Genomic DNA, 17,533 nt, shown 5'->3' with positions numbered 1-17,533 from the left:
CTGTGCTGTACATTTCTTTGTTCTTTGTTCTTTGTTTGTTCATTGCAAAGCCTGAAATGTCAAGGAGCAATGGAGGACTCAAGCACCGGCTAGGCCTAGGACTTTGTGCAGACCTTGGAGTCCATCATATCCATTGTGGAAATGTGGTCATGTCCATCAGTACCACTGTGAAGCCCACCACGATGAAGTTCCTGCTGCCTGATGTTGCAGCACAAGCGGTGACAAAAGCAGCTTATCTCGAAAGCTCAAATTGGCACCATCATGTCTCTGCGTGTGCCATTGCTCAAAAGGGGCTTCCAGGGCATCAGAAAATTCCATTCATCTGTTCTGTAATAGATAAATAGTATTTCTCAGGCATTGCCCTAGGAGAATGGCAGTGGCTCCGTGGAGTATGAACTTGCTGCCTTCTTTCAGGATGACAGCAATTATGCACTCCGGGCAGACTCTGCTTCTGACCACAATGTATTGATAAGTGCGCCATGCAGACTGTGATCAACAGGGATAGAAAGTGTTTGACTCTGTCAATGGGAACCTAAATGTATTTAATATAATAGAATGATACCACATGTGTTGTGCAACGTCTAATAATGATGGCATATTGTCAGATAAATTAATTACTTTCTAGCTTTTCAGTATGGGAGAACATGTTTAATATCAAAGCTACGTTCTCATGCAATATCAACTGGATTGATTCACTGGCCTGTTTCCATTTTTGCTCTTAGTTTTAAATACTTTTATCTCCGTGATATTATGAAGCTTACATTTCATCCATTGATGTGACAGGTAAGTGATCACGAATACTAATATCCAACAAAGTTTTGAGATCAATACAGAAAGCAGCCATCAATGTGGTTAACCTCAAACAGAGAGCAGTCCTGAAACCAAACTTGACCTCCTGTCAACAGTTTCATTTTCCTGCATACAAATGAGAACGAAACAAATATTGAAACAATCTTGATCCTGTATTATAACCAAGAATAACATCAAACAGCTTTAAGATACTCTACTTTCTTCTCCAGTTATTCGGCTTGCTTAATCCACTGGCATTGCCTAAATAATGGACTTCTCTTCAACCACTATGAAATAGATCTCACTATGTTGAAGGCTTTATACATAATATTTTGTTTTAGTGCTGAGATATTCTATCAAATTTCAATGCCCCAGTACTCTATTTATCGTGCATGGTGCTCCAGCCTCCTGGAGTAGCTCACTATTCCGGCTCAGACTGTTTCGAACTGCTTCGACCACAGGGTTAATGTTGTGCAATTTTCATATCCAGTTTTATTTGCATAATGATTCGCAATCCCAGGTGCAAACTCCACTGATTCCAGGTATGTCGCCACTGGTGTGAGGTGGAAATGGCATGTCTGTCAAATTTAAAAGGTATGGGGACAATTAGAAAGCTTGTGGAGAGCAATAAAAGGCATCTCAAATTCATCAGCAACCTGCGTCACAGCTGAAAGGACATAGGATAAAGCAGCAGGTCTACGTAATGACTCTGCTGTTTGAATCATGACTATTGTATCTGCTGTCCACAGGAATTCATAGATTTCAGAGCAACATCAGACAGGTCGAGGAGAGGATATCTTTTGTCTCCCAGCAGCCAGTTTCTGATTGCTCCTCATCCAGGACAAGTGGAGTGTGAAACTGCCCCGGGATGTAGGCATCATGAAAGCTGCCTGGAAAGCAGACTCACGCATGCATGAATTGCTGCCCAGTTATCATATACCAGCTGGACATTAAGGTAATGAAATCCTTTGTGGTTCATTCTGGTACAGTTTCGTTGGCAGGAGCCCTGATTGCCACAGTCAATGGTGCCCGAACACATGGGAATCCAGCAATAGTTGCGAAGCCCGCAAACCTATGTTGCTGTCTCTAGGGGTCTGTGAGGAAGAGGTTGCATCCATTAGCACTGGCAAACAGTGGTCTGCCTTATGCGCTCGAGCCTTATTTATATTTCTGTCACATTTGTCTCCAACCACAACTTGGAATGACCCGAGTGCATTGGAATTCAGGACTGTGCTCAAATTAATTGCTACAAGCAAGACAATGCTAGCTGCGGTGGTGGGGTCCAGCTGCTACTACATTATGCAGATTTTCTGAATCAGCCTCTCATAAAGAGCACAGATTCCTCCTACATGACGTGTAGATCCCACAGGCACAGTTAAGGCCACCTGCAAGCAGCCGTTCTCTGTCCTGAACTCCACACAGGTTCATGGGTTCCCCCTCAAGCACCCTCCCAACCCCCCTCCTCCTGTCGCTGCTGTTCCTGCATCCAGTGAGCTGTGGCCAGCACCATTCCTGTCCTTCATTAAGGCAAACAACTCAGTGCCAAGTGAATGATTCAGATGTCAAGAAATTCAAAAAAGACATATTTTCAGTTAAAGATCATGAAAATGGTATTGAGATGTGGCTGGCATCGTTGGGCCCCAATTTGCATACATGAATGATGCTCCTGCTTGTTGCAGGCTGGAGCTTTGGTGGCTTATATCTAGGTGCCAATCAAATGGCAGCAGTGTGGTATTATAGGTATTACAGTACCTTTCAGGCTAAAGCACCATTGGTGGAAACTGTGTAGCACAATCAATCACTCACGAGACGGGATGCAAAGGAGTCAATCGATGGCTTTATTACGCAGACTTGTTCCCCAGCAGCACAGTTACAGAATGCGGCTGCTGGGAGAACCCGGGCTCTTATACTCCGCCTTACTGGGTGGAGCCTGTAGGCGGCTGATCCAATCGGGACCCGGCGTCTATCCACCAATAGCCTCTCGGCATCACAGGGTACCGTAATACCCCTAATGCATACCACCACATTCACCCCTTGTTAAAAAAGAACCCGGCGGAGGTAATGGGCCGTATGGTGGTAGGGGATTACAGAGTCGGTACCTGGGATGCTGCTAACACAGCGGCTATGCTCCGATATAAAACTACTAGCACTATTTACAATGCCGCTTTTACTGGGCAACTGAATTATTTACAGAGGCATTTCTTGCTTTGTTATAAAGATTCGATGAGTCAAATGGGTGCCCTGGTCATCCTCCCCGGTCGTCTCAGCCCCGGTGGTGATGCAGGCGCTGGCTCGGGCACCGTCGTCTCTGGGAGCGTAGCGATGTCTCTTCCCGCTTCACTACCCCTAGGCGGGGCCGGGGGAAGGACCGATCCACCCGGGAAGGGGGCGGCTGTGGGGTACGCCGGAGGGAGGGGGTGATTGGTGTTGGGGGGATTTGTGTAGTTTCGGCGGGCGCCAGGTCCCACAGAGAGACCGTGTCTTGTCGGCCGTCGGGGTACGCCACGTAGGCGTACTGAGGGTTCGCGTGGAGGAGATGAACCCTCTCGACCAACGGTTCCGATTTGTGCACCCGCACATGGGCAGCACGATAGCATAGTGGTTAGCGCAATTGCTTCACACCTCCAGGGTCTCAGGTTCGATTCCCAGCTGGGTCACTGTCTGTGCGGAGTCTGCACGTTCTCCCCGTGTGTGCGCGGGTTTCCTCCGGGTGTTCCGGTTTCCTCCCACAGTCCAAAGATGTGCAGGTTAGGTGGATTGGCCATGCTAAATTGCCGTTAGTGTCCAAAAATTGCCCTTAGTGTTGGTTGAGTTGGGTTACTGGGTTATGGGGATAGGGTGGTGTGGGCTTGGGTAGGGTGCTCTTTCCAAGAACCGGTGCAGACTCGATGGGCTGACTGGCCTCCTTCTGCACTGTACATTCTATGAACTATGAAGATGCTTTCGGAGCAGGATGGGTCCCGGGGCTGCCAGCCAGGTCGGGAGTGACGTTCCGGATGAGGACTTCCTAGGGAAGACAAGGAGGTGTTTGTGAGGTGTTTGATTTGTCGTGGTACAAAGCAGCAACTGGATGGAGTGGAGGGCGTCCGGGAGGACTTCCTGCCAGCGGGCGACTGGGAGATTTCTGGACCGCAGGGCCGGCAGGACGGTCTTCCAGACCGTTCCGTTCTCCCTCTCTACCTGTCCGTTACCCTGGGGGTTGTAACTGATCGTCCTGCCCAAGGCAATGCCTTTGCTGAGCAGGAATTGACGCAGTTCGTCGCTCGTGAAGGAGGACCCCCTATCGCTATGTATGTAGGCGGGGAAACCGAACAGTGCAGAGGGCTTTAATGACCGTGGCCGCGGTCATGTCGGGGCAGGGGATGGTGAACGGGAAACGGGAGTACTCGGCAACCACGTTCAGGAAGTACTAGGGGTAGTGAAGTCCAGACTGAGGCGCTCAAAGGGACGGGAAGCCTTTACCAGGTGCGCTTTATCAGGCCTGTAGAAGTGCGGTTTGCACTCTGCGCAGATTTGGCAGTTCCTGGTGGCTGTTCTGATCTCCTCGATGGAGTAGGGCAGGTTGCGGGTCTTCACGAAGTGATAGTACCGAGTGACCCCCGGGTAGCAGAGGTCCTCGTGGAGGGTTCGGAGACGGACCACTTGTGCATTGGCACATGTGTCGTGAGATAGGGCATCGGAAGGCTCGTTCAGCTTTCCGGGACGATACAAGATCTCGTAGTTATAGGTGGAGAGTTCGATCCTCCACCGCAAGATCTTAGAACATAGAACATAGAACGATACAGCACAGTACAGGCCCTTCGGCCCACGATGTTGCACCGAAACAAAAGCCATCTAACCTACACTATGCCATTATGATCCATATGTTTATCCAATAAACTTTTAAAGCCCTCAATGTTGGCGAGTTCACTACTGTAGCAGGTAGGGCATTCCACGGCCTCACTACTCTTTGCGTAAAGAACCTACCTCTGACCTCTGTCCTATATCTATTACCCCTCAGTTTAAATCTATGTCCCCTCGTGCCAGCCATTTCCATCCGCGGGAGAAGGCTCTCACTGTCCACCCTATCCAACCTCCTGATCATTTTGTATGCCTCTATTACGTCTCCTCTTAACCTTCTTCTCTCCAACGAAAACAATCTCAAGTCCATCAGCCTTTCCTCATAAGATTTTCCCTCCACTTCTCTACATTAAACTCCATTTGCCACCTCTCAGCCCAGCTCTGCAGCTTATCTATATCCCTCTGTAACCTGCTACATCCTTCCACACTATCGACAACACCACCGACTTTAGTATCGTCTGCAAATTTACTCACCCACCCTTCTGCGCCTTCCTCTAGGTCATTGATAAAAATGACAAACAGCAACGGCCCCAGAACAGATCCTTGTGGTACGCCACTTGTAACTGAACTCCATTCTGAACATTTCCCATCAACCACCACCCTCTGTCTTCTTTCAGCTAGCCAATTTCTGATCCACATCTCTAAATCACCCTCAATCCCCAGCCTCCGTATTTTCTGCAATAGCCTACCGTGGGGAACCTTATCAAACGCTTTGCTGAAATCCATATACACCACATCAACTGCTCTACCCTCGTCTACCTGTTCAGTCACCTTCTCAAAGAACTCGATAAGGTTTGTGAGGCATGACCTACCCTTCACAAAGCCATGCTGACTATCCCTGATCATATTATTCCTATCTAGATGATTATAAATCTTGTCTCTTATAATCCCCTCCAAGACTTTACCACTACAGACGTGAGGCTCGCCGGTCTATAGTTGCCGGGGTTGTCTCTGCTCCCCTTTTTGAACAAAGGGACCACATTTGCTGTCCTCCAGTCCTCTGGCACTATTCCTGTAGCCAATGATGACATAAAAATCAAAGCCAAAGGTCCAGCAATCTCTTCCCTGGCCTCCCAGAGAATCCTAGGATAAATCCCATCAGGACCCGGGGACTTATCTATTTTCAGCCTGTCCAGAATTGCCAACACCTCTTCCCTACGTACCTCAATGCCATCTATTCTATTAGCCTGGGTCTCAGCATTCTCCTCCACAACATTATCTTTTTCCTGAGTGAATACTGACGAAAAATATTCATTTAGTATCTCGCCTATCTGTTCAGACTCCACACACAACTTCCCATCCCTGTCCTTGACTGGTCCTACTCTTTCCCTAGTCATTCGCTTATTCCTAACATACCTATAGAAAGCTTTTGGGTTTTCCTTGATCCTTCCTGCCAAATACTTCTCATGTCCCCTCCTTGCTCGTCTTAGCTCTCTCTTTAGATCCTTCCTCGCTACCTTGTAACTATCCATCGCCCCAACTGAAACTTCACACCTCATCTTCACATAGGCCTCCTTCTTCCTCTTAACAAGAGATTCCACTTCTTTGGTAAACCACGGTTCCCTCGCTCGACGCCTTCCTCCCTGCCTGACCGGTACATACTTATCAAGAACACGCAGTAGCTGATCCTTGAAGAAGCTCCACTTATCCAGTGTGCCCAACACTTGCAGCCTACTTCTCCACCTTATCCCCCCCAAGTCACGTCTAATGGCATCATAATTGCCCTTCCCCCAGCTATAACTCTTGCCCTGCGGTGTATACTTATCCCTTTCCATCATTAACGTAAACGTCACCGAATTGTGGTCACTGTCCCCAAAGTGCTCTCCTACCTCCAAATCCAACACCTGGCCTGGTTCATTACCCAAAACCAAATCCAACGTGGCCTCGCCTCTTGTTGGCCTGTCAACATATTGTGTCAGGAAACCCTCCTGCACACACTGTACAAAAAACGACCCATCTAATGTACTCGAACTATATATTTTCCAGTCAATATCTGGAAAGTTAAAGTCTCCCATAATAACTACCCTGTTACTTTCGCTCTTATCCAGGATCATCCTCGCCATCCTTTCCTCTACATCCCTAGAACTATTTGGAGGCCTATAGAAGACTCCCAACAGTGTGACCTCTCCTTTCATGTTTCTAACCTCAGCCCATACTACCTCGGAAGATGAGTCCCCATCTAGCATCCTCTCCGCCACCGTAATACTGCTCTTGACTAGCAGCGCCACACCTCCCCCTCTTTTGCCTCCTTCTCTGAGCTTACTAAAACACCTAAACCCCGGAATCTGCAACATCCATTCCTGTCCCTGCTCTATCCATGTCTCCGAAATGGCCACAACATCGAAGTCCCAGGTACCAACCCATGCTGCCAGTTCCCCTGCCTTATTTTGTATACTCCTGGCATTGAAGTAGACACACTTCAAACCACCTACCTGAACACTGGCCCCCTCCTGCGACGTCAAATCTGTGCTCCTGACCTCTATACTCTCATTCTCCCTTACCCTAAAACTACAATCCAGGTTCCCATGCCCCTGCTGCATTAGTTTAAACCCCCCCAAAGAGCACTAACAAATCTCCCCCCCAGGATATTTGTGCCCCTCAGGTTCATATGTAGACCATCCTGTCTGTAGAGGTCCCACCTTCCCCAGAAAGAGCCCCAGTTATCCAGAAATCTGAATCCCTCCCGCCTGCACCATCCCTGTAGCCACGTGTTTAATTGCTCTCTCTCCCTATTCCTCATCTCACTATCACGTGGCACGGGCAACAACCCAGAGATAACAACTCTGTTTGTTCTAGTTCTGAGCTTCCATCCTAGCTCCCTGAAAGCCTGCCTGACATCCTTGTCCCCTTTCCTACCTATGTCGTTAGTGCCAATGTGGACCACGACTTGGGGCTGCTCCCCCTCCCCCCTAAGGACCCGGAAAACACGATCCGAGACATCACGTACCCTTGCACCTGGGAGGCAACATACCAAACGTGAGTCTCTCACGCTCCCACAAAATCTCCTATCTGTGCCCCTGACTATCGAGTCCCCAATTACTAATGCTCTGCTCCTCTCCCCCCTTCCCTTCTGAGCAACAGGGACAGATTCCGTGCCAGAGGCCCGTACCCCATGGCTTACCCCTGGTAAGTCCCCCCCCCCACAAGTATCCAAAGCGGTATACTTGTTTCTCAGGGGAACGACCGCAAGGGATCCCTGCACTGACTGCTTCTTCCCAGTCCCTCTTACAGTTTCCCATCTATCTCCAATCTTTGGTGTAACTAATTCCCTGAAGCTGCTATCTATGACCCCCTCTGCCTCCCGAATGATCCGAAGTTCTTCCAACTCCAGCTCCAGTTCCCTAACTCGGTCTTGGAGGAGCTGGAGATGGCAGCACTTCCTGCAGGTAAAATCAGCAGGGACACTAACGGCATCCCTCACCTCAAACATCCTGCAGGAGGAACATTGCACTCCCTCACCAGCCATCCCTCTAACTTTCTACCAAGATCTGGCTAACAACTAAATTAAATTTTTTTAAAAATAATAATAATAAAATATGGTACTTACCTCACACCAATGGGTTTTATTATTAGGTTAGAGGAGGAGGGCGGGTGGGAGACACTACATGTGTAGTGTCTCGGGTTTCCTCTCCACCAGAATTTATTGGTGAGTGTCTTCCCAGAAGTCCGCGGGTCGAACTTCCTGTTCCTGCCTTAAACACTAAAAATTTTTTTTTAATACAGCAAAGAGGGACCGAAAACGGGACCAGGTAAGTGTTTACTGCTGAAATTGACTAGCCTGCTCCTGTGAAGGTCTCCCAGAAATCACTAACGCACCGCTCCCGCTGAAATCGACTGGCCTGCTCCTGCAAAGACAAGCGTTTTTAAAGGAGAGACTTACCTCCCAGAAATCACTTGCGCACTGCTCCCGCTGAAATTGACTGGCCTGCTCCTTCAAAGACAAGTGTTTTTAAAGGAGAGACTTACCTCCTAGAAATCACTTGCGCACTGCTCCCGCTGAAATTGACTAGCCTGCTCCGCTCCCGCTGAAATCGACTGGCCTGCTCCTGCAAAGACAAGTGTTTTTAAAGGAGAGACTTACCTCCCAGAAATCACTTGCGCACTGCTCCCACTGAAATTGACTGGCCTGCTCCTGCAAAGACAAGTGTTTTTAAAGGAGAGACTTACCTCCTAGAAATCACTTGCGCACTGCTCCCGCTGAAATTGACTAGCCTGCTCCGCTCCCGCTGAAATCGACTGGCCTGCACCTGCAAAGACAAATGTTTTTAAAGGAGAGACTTACCTCCCAGAGATCACTTGCGCACTGCTCCCGCTGAAATTGACTAGCCTGCTCACCTCCCGCTGAAATCGACTGGCCTGCTCCTGCAAAGACAAGTGTTTTTAAAGGAGAGACTTACCTCCTAGAAATCACTTGCGCACTGCTCCCGCTGAAATTGACTAGCCTGCTCCGCTCCCGCTGAAATCGACTGGCCTGCTCCTGCAAAGACAAGTGTTTTTAAAGGAGAGACTTACCTCCTAGAAATCACTTGCGCACTGCTCCCGCTGAAATTGACTAGCCTGCTCCGCTCCCGCTGAAATCGACTGGCCTGCACCTGCAAAGACAAATGTTTTTAAAGGAGAGACTTACCTCCCAGAGATCACTTGCGCACTGCTCCCGCTGAAATTGACTAGCCTGCTCACCTCCCGCTGAAATCGACTGGCCTGCTCCTGCAAAGACAAGTGTTTTTAAAGGAGAGACTTACCTCCCAGAAATCACTTGCGCACTGCTCCCGCTGAAATTGACTAGCCTGCTCCGCTCCCGCTGAAATCGACTGGCCTGCTCCTGCAAAGACAAGTGTTTTTAAAGGAGAGACTTACCTCCCAGAAATCACTTGCGCACTGCTCCCGCTGAAATTGACTAGCCTGCTCCGCTCCCGCTGAAATCGACTGGCCTGCTCCTGCAAAGACAAGTGTTTTTAAAGGAGAGACTTACCTCCCAGAAATCACTTGCGCACTGCTCCCGCTGAAATTGACTAGCCTGCTCCGCTCCCGCTGAAATCGTGTCGTTCTTGATCTTGCCCCGCTGTGCATTATCGAACATGAAGGCAACCGACCGTTGGTCAGTGAGGAGAGTGAATCTCCTGCCGGCCAGATAATGCCTCCAATATCGCACAGCTTCCACTATGGCCTGGGCCTCCTTTTCCACTGAAGAGTGGCCGATTTCTGAGGCGTGGAGGGTGCGTGAGAAAAAGGCCACGGGTCTGCCCGTGAGGGTTGAGGGTGGCCGCCAGAGCTACGTCGGACGCGTCGCTCTCGACTTGGAAGGGGAGGGACTCGTCGATCGCGTGCATCGTAGCCTTTGTGATATCCGCTTTGATGCGGCTGAAGGCCTGGCGGGCCTCTGTCGACAGGGGAAAGACAGTGGACTGAATTAGCAGACCAACCTTGTCCGCGTAGTTAGGGACCCACTGGGCGTAATAAGAGAAAAAGCCCAGGCAGCGTTTCGGGGCCTTGGAGCAGTGGGGAAGGGGGAACTCCATAAGGAGGCACATGCATTCCAGGTCTGGGCCTATAATTCCATTTCGCACTACGTAGCCAAGGATGGCTAGACTGTCAGTGCTAAACACACATTTCTCCCTGTTGTATGTGAGATTCAGGGCGTTTGCGGTCTGGAAGAATTTGCGGAGGTTGGCGTCGTGGTCCTGCTGATCGTGGCCGCAGATGGTGATGTTATCGAGGTACAGAAACGTGGCCCGCAAACCGTACCGGTCAACCATTCGGTCCATCTCCCGTCGGAAGACAGAGACTCCAATAGTGACGTCGAATGGAACCCTTAAAAGGTGGTTGAGCCGCTCATCTGCTTCAAAAGCAGTGTATTTGCGGTCGCTCGGGTGGATGGGGAGCTGGTGATAGGCGGACTTAAGGTCCACCGTGGAGAAGACCTTATAATGTGCGATCCTGTTTACCAGGTCAGATATGCGGGGGAGAGGGTACCCGTCCAGCTGCGCAAACCTGTTCATGGTCTGACTGTAGTCGATGACCATCCTATGCTACTCCCCGGTCTTTACCACCACTATTTGAGCTCTCCAGGGGCTGTTACTGGCTTCACTGACCTCTTCCCTCAGTAGCCTTTGGACCGTGGACCCCCGCCGCGACCAAACCCCCGGCACCCCCCGCCGGCCTGTGCTGCCAGAGCGACAGATCACCCGTATCTCTAGGTAGCTCTGGCGGCCACACTCAACCAAGCGGGCAGACCCGTGGCCTTCTTCTCCTGTCCCCTCCATGCTTCCGAAATCCGCCACTCCTCAGTCGTAAAGGAGGCCCAGGCAATAGTAGAAGCTGTGCGACATTGGAGGCATTACCTGGCCGGCAGGAGATTCATTCTCCTCACTGAACAACGGTCGGTTGCTTTCATGTTTGATAATGCACAGTGGGGCAAGATAAAAAACGACAAGATCTTGCGGTGGAGGATCGAACTCTCCACCTACAACTACGAGATCTTGTATCGGCCCAGGAAGCTAAACGAGCCTCCTGACGCTCTGTCCTGCGGCACATGTGCCACCGCACAAGTGGACCGCCTCCGAGCCCTCCACGAGGACCTCTGCCACCCAGGGGTCACTCGCTTTTTCAATTTTGTCAAGACCCGCAACCTGCCCTACTCCATCGAGGAGGTCAGGACAGCCACCAGGGACTGCCAAATCTGCGCAGAGTGCAAACCGCACTTCTATGGACCAGAGAAAGCGCACCTGATAAAGGCTTCCCGTCCCTTTAAACGCCTCAGCATGGACTTCAAAGGCCCCCTTCCCTCCACCGACCACAACCCGTACTTCCTGAACGTGATTGACGAGTACTCCCGGTTCCCATTCGCCATCCCCTCCCGACATGACCGCCAACACCGTCATCAAGGCCCTTCATAGCATCTTTGCACTGTTCGGGTTCCCCGCACACATACACAGTGATAGGGGGTCCTCCTTTATGAGCGTCAATTCCTGCTCAGCAAGGGCATCGCCTCGAGCAGGACGACCAGTTACAACCCCCGGGGTAACGGCCAGGTAAAGAGGGAGAACGGAACAGTCTGGAAGACCGTCCTGCTGGACCTATGGTCCAGGAACCTCCCAGTCTCCCGCTGGCAAGAAGTCAGTGGAGTATGCCCACCACTCCATCCGGTCACTGCTTTGTACGACCACCAATCAGACACCTCACGAACGTCTCCTTGTCTTCCCCAGGAAGTCCTCCTCTGGGACCTCGCTCCCGACCTGGCTAGCAGCACCCGGACCCATCCTGCTCCGAAAACACGTGTGGGCGCACAAGTCAGACCCGTTGGTCGAGAGGGTCCATCTGCTCTATGCTAACCCCCAGTATGCCTACGTGGTGTACCCCGACGGCCGACAAGATACGGTCTCCCTATGGGACCTGGCGCCCGCCAGAACCCCACGCACATTCCAGCCGCCAGTCCCACACTCCCCTCCACCACAGCACCTTACAGGAGGATCAGTCCTTCCGCCGGCCCACCCACCGACGCTCCCCGCAGGCGCTCCCTTCCCAGGTCAACCGTTTTCCCCACCAGCGCCGTCTAGGGGTGCCGAAGCTGCCATGGAGATCGAAGCCACGCTTCCGGAGTCACAGACGCCCGAGCCTCCATCGGAGTCACCACCGAAGCTCCGACGATCGCAGAGGACAACCAGGGCCCCCGATCGACTGATTGCTTCATTTTAATTGTAATCTGTAAAGATAAACCATCGAATGTACATAACTATCAGAATTGTAAATAGTTACTAAACACAGTATGGAGGTATTACGGTACCTCCCTAACTAATTATACCATGTTGCCATGTTTTGTAGTTTCAGGCCACCACCCCCGCCGGACTCTTTTTTAACTAGGGGTGAATGTGGTATTATAGGTATTACGGTACCTGACAGGCTAAAGCACCATTGGTGGAAACTGTATGCTTTCTATTGGTAGAATGTATGATAGCTCCGCCCTGATAGGCAGGGTATAAGAACCCGTGCCGCCCCAGCAGCCTTCATTCTGTACCTGAGCTGCTGGGGAAACATCTTGCTTATTAAAGCCTTCAGTTGGACTACAACCTCGCTTTAGTGGTCATTGATCGTGCATCGAGCAGGTGGAAAGGCAACGAACAGGGTTTCAAAGAACAAAGAATAAAGAAAAGTACAGCACAGGAACAGGCCCTTCGGCCCTCCAAGCCCGTGCCGACCATGCTGCCCGACTAAACAATCTTCAACACTTCCTGGGTACGTATCCCTCTATTCCCATCCTATTCATGTATTTGTCAAGATGCCCCTTAAATCTCACTATCATCCCTGCTTCCAGCACCTCCTCTGGCAGCGAGTTCCAGGCACCCACTACTCTCTATGTAAAAAACTTGCTTTGTACATCTACTCTAAACCTTGCCCCTCGCACCTTAAACCTATGCCCCCTAGTAATTGACCTCTCTACCCTGGGGAAAAGCCTCTGACTGTCCACTCTGTCTATGCCCCTCATAATTTTGTAGACCTCTATCAGGTCGCCCCTCAACCTCCGTCGTTCCAATGAGAACAAACCGAGTTTATTCAACCGCTCCTCATAGCTAATGCCCTCCATACCAGGCAACATTCTGGTAAATCTATTCTGCACCCTCTCTAAAGCCTCCACATCCCTCTGGTAGTGTGGCGACCAGAATTGAACACTATACTCCAAGTGTGACCTAACTAAGGTTCTATACAGCTGCAACATGACCTGCCAATTCTGATACTCAATGCCCCGGCCAATGAAGGCAAGCATGCCGTATGCCTTCATGGTTTCACTGCGCCACTGCCCCACGCCTTCCTGAAAATGGGGATTGAAATTGAACGTTGAAATTGAAATGTGAAAAGTAAATGAATTGGAGCTCCGTCCTAGCATTAGAATTTACCCTGACTAAGGTATAGGTTCATCCACACTTGCCTGTACACGCATCTCAGAACTGGAATCATCGAATCCCTACAGTGCAGAAGCTAAATTGAAATAATTTGGCAGCAATAAAGACAAAATTATTGGTACAAGGAAACCTTGGCAAGATAAAAGCTGAATGATGGAAATCAAAACCCAAGTTTATCATTGAATTGTTCATGGAATCCTAACAGTGCAGAACCAGGCCATTCAGCTCATCGAGTCTGCATTGACCCTCTGAAAGAGCACCCTACCTAGGTTCCCTCCCTATCCTCCGTAATCCCCCTACACATCTTTGGACATTAAGGGGTAATTTTACCATGGTCAATCCACCTAACCTGCACATCTTTGTACTGTGGGAGAAAGCTGGAGCACCCGCAGGAAACCCATGCAGACACGGGGAGAATGTGCAACCTCCACACAGACAGTGACCCAAGGCTGGAATTGAACCCGGGTCCCTGGCGCCCTGAGACAGCAGTGCTAACCACTGCACCACCGTGCCACCCCACAGACCTCTGAATCTAGTTTTGATTGCTTTCTGTGATTCTTTTCCACTTAAATAAGTATTTCTGAGGCAGAACAAGGAGCTGGGGTTTAAAGGATAATATTAAATACATTTCAGAGCTCTTCCATATTCGTACATGGGATGTGGGTGTTGTTGGCTGGAACAGCATTTATTAAACTTCCTTAGTTGCCCTTGAGAAGTGTTTATCATGATTTATTGTCATTCTTAGAAATTTGGAACGCTTATTCCTACCCAGGTTAGTTAATAACGAATGGAAAAGGTGGCTGATATCAGGGGCAAGATTCCCCGGATTCCCAGCAGTGTGATTCTGGGCAGCGCACAGTACGCTGGGGGCGGGATTCTCTCTTCCCGCCGATTGTCAATGAGATTTCCCATTATAGCCCCCACACGGCCAGGAAACCCACGGGGTGGGGCACGCTGCCGATGGGAACAGAGAATCCCACAGCCAGAGAATTCCGGCCAGATGTTGGGCGCGGTTCGATTTTGAGGCAGCACAGTAGCATAGTGATTAGCACAATTGCTTCACAGCTCCAGGGTCCCCGCTTCGATTCCCGGCTTGGGTCATTGTCTGTGCGGAGTCTGCACATTCTCCCCGTCTGTGCGTGGGTTTCCTCCGGGTGCTCCGGTTTCCTCCCATAGTCCTAAGATGTGTAGGTTAGGTAGACTGGCCATGCTAAATTGCCCTTAGTGTCCAAAATTGCCCTTAGCGTTGGGTGGGGTTACTGGGTTATGGGGATGGGGGAGGTGCGCAGTTGGGTAAGGTGCTCTTTCAAAGAGCCGGTGCAGACTCGATGGGCCGAATGGCCTCCTTCTGCACTGTAAATTCTATGAATTCTATGTTACCATCAAGGACAGGATGGTCTTTCCCGCGACTTTTCCATATTCCTACATGTTGTTGTGTCAGCACTTCATGTATTCCGTTCTCACTTTTTCCTCATGAGGTATTCATTGCTCTCTATTTAGTTCCAAAAGGAAACAAAATAATTATTAAAAAGGTAAGAATTGTACAAACCTATAGCTTAATCGTTGGTGAATTTCAGAACAACTAAGAAAGTTCAAGCTCAGAATACGAGTTATGGTAATTGGCAGCAGTGCAAAGTAACCAACTAAAACCCTGGAAAAACCAAAAGCCATAACATGCCAAATGTTATACAATGCTGGAATGACCGTCCGCACCTAATGCACATGGTTCCATAATGATTCAGCCTTACCGTGGACATATTCTTGAGAAAGTTGATACAGGATGCGGGTCAGTGTAGTAATTCAATCAATGCACTCCATTCCCAACAGCCAGTCCCATTACAGATGTTAGGTGTGGGTTACCTAATTAAGGGGCCATTATTCACTAAAACAGCGTGTCTCAAATGCTGATTAAAGTCTAAAAGTGGGAGATGGTCCTTTGACGTGAGCTTGCACTGCAGAACAGCAAATGGTGACTCACAACAGCTGCAATTAATTACTTGTACTGATTTGCATAAGTGAGATGGAAGAGGCACCAATGGTAACGTTTCTCAAAATCAAAGGATGACAGTGATTTATGTAGAATTTTTTAAAAGTCATTCTCTTCCTCGGAGCAAACACCTTCAGACTAATATAGAAATTCAAGTACTGGATAGGATTGACCGATGAAAGTGTACAGCCCCCCCGTCATGCTTCCCAAACCGCCCAACGCTGCACAGACCCTCCGCTTGAACCATCCCGTTCTGGGTTATATGTTAAGGTGAGATATTGTGCTAGAAAATGATTTTTCTTTCTGTTGAAATGAAATGAAAATCGCTTATTGTCACAAGTAGGCTTTAATGAAGTTACTATGAAAAGCCCCTAGTCTCCACATTCCGGTGCCTGTTCGGGGAGGCTGTTATGGGACAGCATCAATCCTGCTTTGTGAGCTGTTGTGGTGGTATGTTTTAGGGGTATTAAGGTACTCTGTGAAGCCAAGAGGCTATTGGTGGATAGACACTGGATCCCGATTGGATCAGCCGCCTGCTGGCCCCACCCAGTAAGGCGGAGTATAAAAGCCCGGGTTCTCCCAGCAGCCGCATTCTGTAACTGAGCTGCTGGGGAAGAAGTCTGCATAATAAAGCCATCGTTCGACTCCTGCTCATCTCGCCTCGTGAGTGATTGATTGTGCTACAGCTGTCTTGTATTTTTGAGTGTTGAAATCCAGGTACACTGGCCTCAAGCTTAATCCCAGAAGAAGGGCGCTGTTTATCGGCCTCATCGCGTCCGGCTTGGCGTCGGGAAGAGGCCGTTGAATCTCTCGAGATTCTGAGTGCTCGAAGCGTCTCACGAGATTCAACTGAACCTCCCGAGATGTCGCCATCACAGGGCGAGATCCAGGTCTGCAATAGTTTATTTAAATATGCAATAGCCTGGTTCTCCCAGCGCCTGGGACCTGCCGGCCTCACCTGGGAGACCTCGCCAGGGCGTCGTTTAGTACTGGTCTACACGTATGTGCACCAGGCCTAATGGCACCTGGGGAGTCTCCCTGGCCATTGGAGACCACGAGGTTGTCACTGCCACCCTGGAACTCTGGCACCTTGGTACTGTCAGCCTTGGCACTTCCAGGGTGTTCAGGTTGCACTGCCAGGCTGCAAGGGCCACTGCCAGAGGAGCAGTGCCAGGGTGCCTGAGTATCAGGGTGGCATTGCCAAGAGTCATGCCTGAGGGGGGCCATGACCATGAAAGGAAAGTGAGGGGGGTATGAAGGGTGGGGGGGTGAAGGGCAAGTATGAAGTGGCCTCTTAAAGATTGGGGAAGTGAAGGGTGGGGGTCCTGAAAGGGGCAGGGGGTGGTGGGAGGCCTGAAAAGGCAGGCCCTCAGCAGCCCCATAGCGACATGCCCTCACTTGAGGGTGGGGAGGGGTAATAGCCATGCATGCAGTGACATTGTCTGTAGGTGGGGGACATTCAAGCTCACGTAGACATCGGGACATGCTTTCAAAATGGCGCCCCATCCTTGAAGATTTGGGCACACCGGTGAGTTCAGCTCCCCACTGGTGAAAAATTTCGACCTGTGGGCTAGACCGGGGAGAAAGTCCGCAAGGCCCCAAAAAATGAAGACGGGCGTGATCTACTGGCCACATAGCACCTGAAAGTCAGTGCAGCGCACCGTGACCGATAAGTGCCAGGAGACCATGCTCCCGGGATCTACCCGGCTGCTATCTGCTATGCCCTGCAAGATCTGACGCAATCTCACGAGACGTCGCACCCATTGTGGGCGGGATCACGTTTTAGCAAATCTGCATGTTAGAGCGAGATAGCTAGTCTCACTCTCATATGCAGTCCGTGGAGATAACCAAGGCATTGATATCTATCCCTTTCATCTCGATGAGCGGGGATCAGGCCTGGGGGTGCCATGTGCACGTGAGGTGGGGTGCGGGGGGCCCCGAGTACCTCCTTATAGGTGAGTTGAGGCTTTGGGGGGGTTCAATTGTCACATCGGGGGGAGGTGGGGGAGGGGGGTCACGA

General features: G+C 50.2%; 1 pseudogene; it reads right to left on the bottom strand.

The window, feature by feature from the left end:
• Positions 1-907: 907 nt before the first annotated feature.
• Positions 908-17,533, bottom strand: part of LOC140394755 (protein phosphatase EYA4 pseudogene) — a 132,478-nt pseudogene continuing 115,852 nt past the window's right edge.

This window comes from Scyliorhinus torazame, chromosome 18 (assembly GCF_047496885.1).
Source record: "Scyliorhinus torazame isolate Kashiwa2021f chromosome 18, sScyTor2.1, whole genome shotgun sequence".
Classification (NCBI taxonomy): domain Eukaryota; kingdom Metazoa; phylum Chordata; class Chondrichthyes; order Carcharhiniformes; family Scyliorhinidae; genus Scyliorhinus; species Scyliorhinus torazame.
This window is presented reverse-complemented; position numbering and strand designations above follow the sequence as displayed.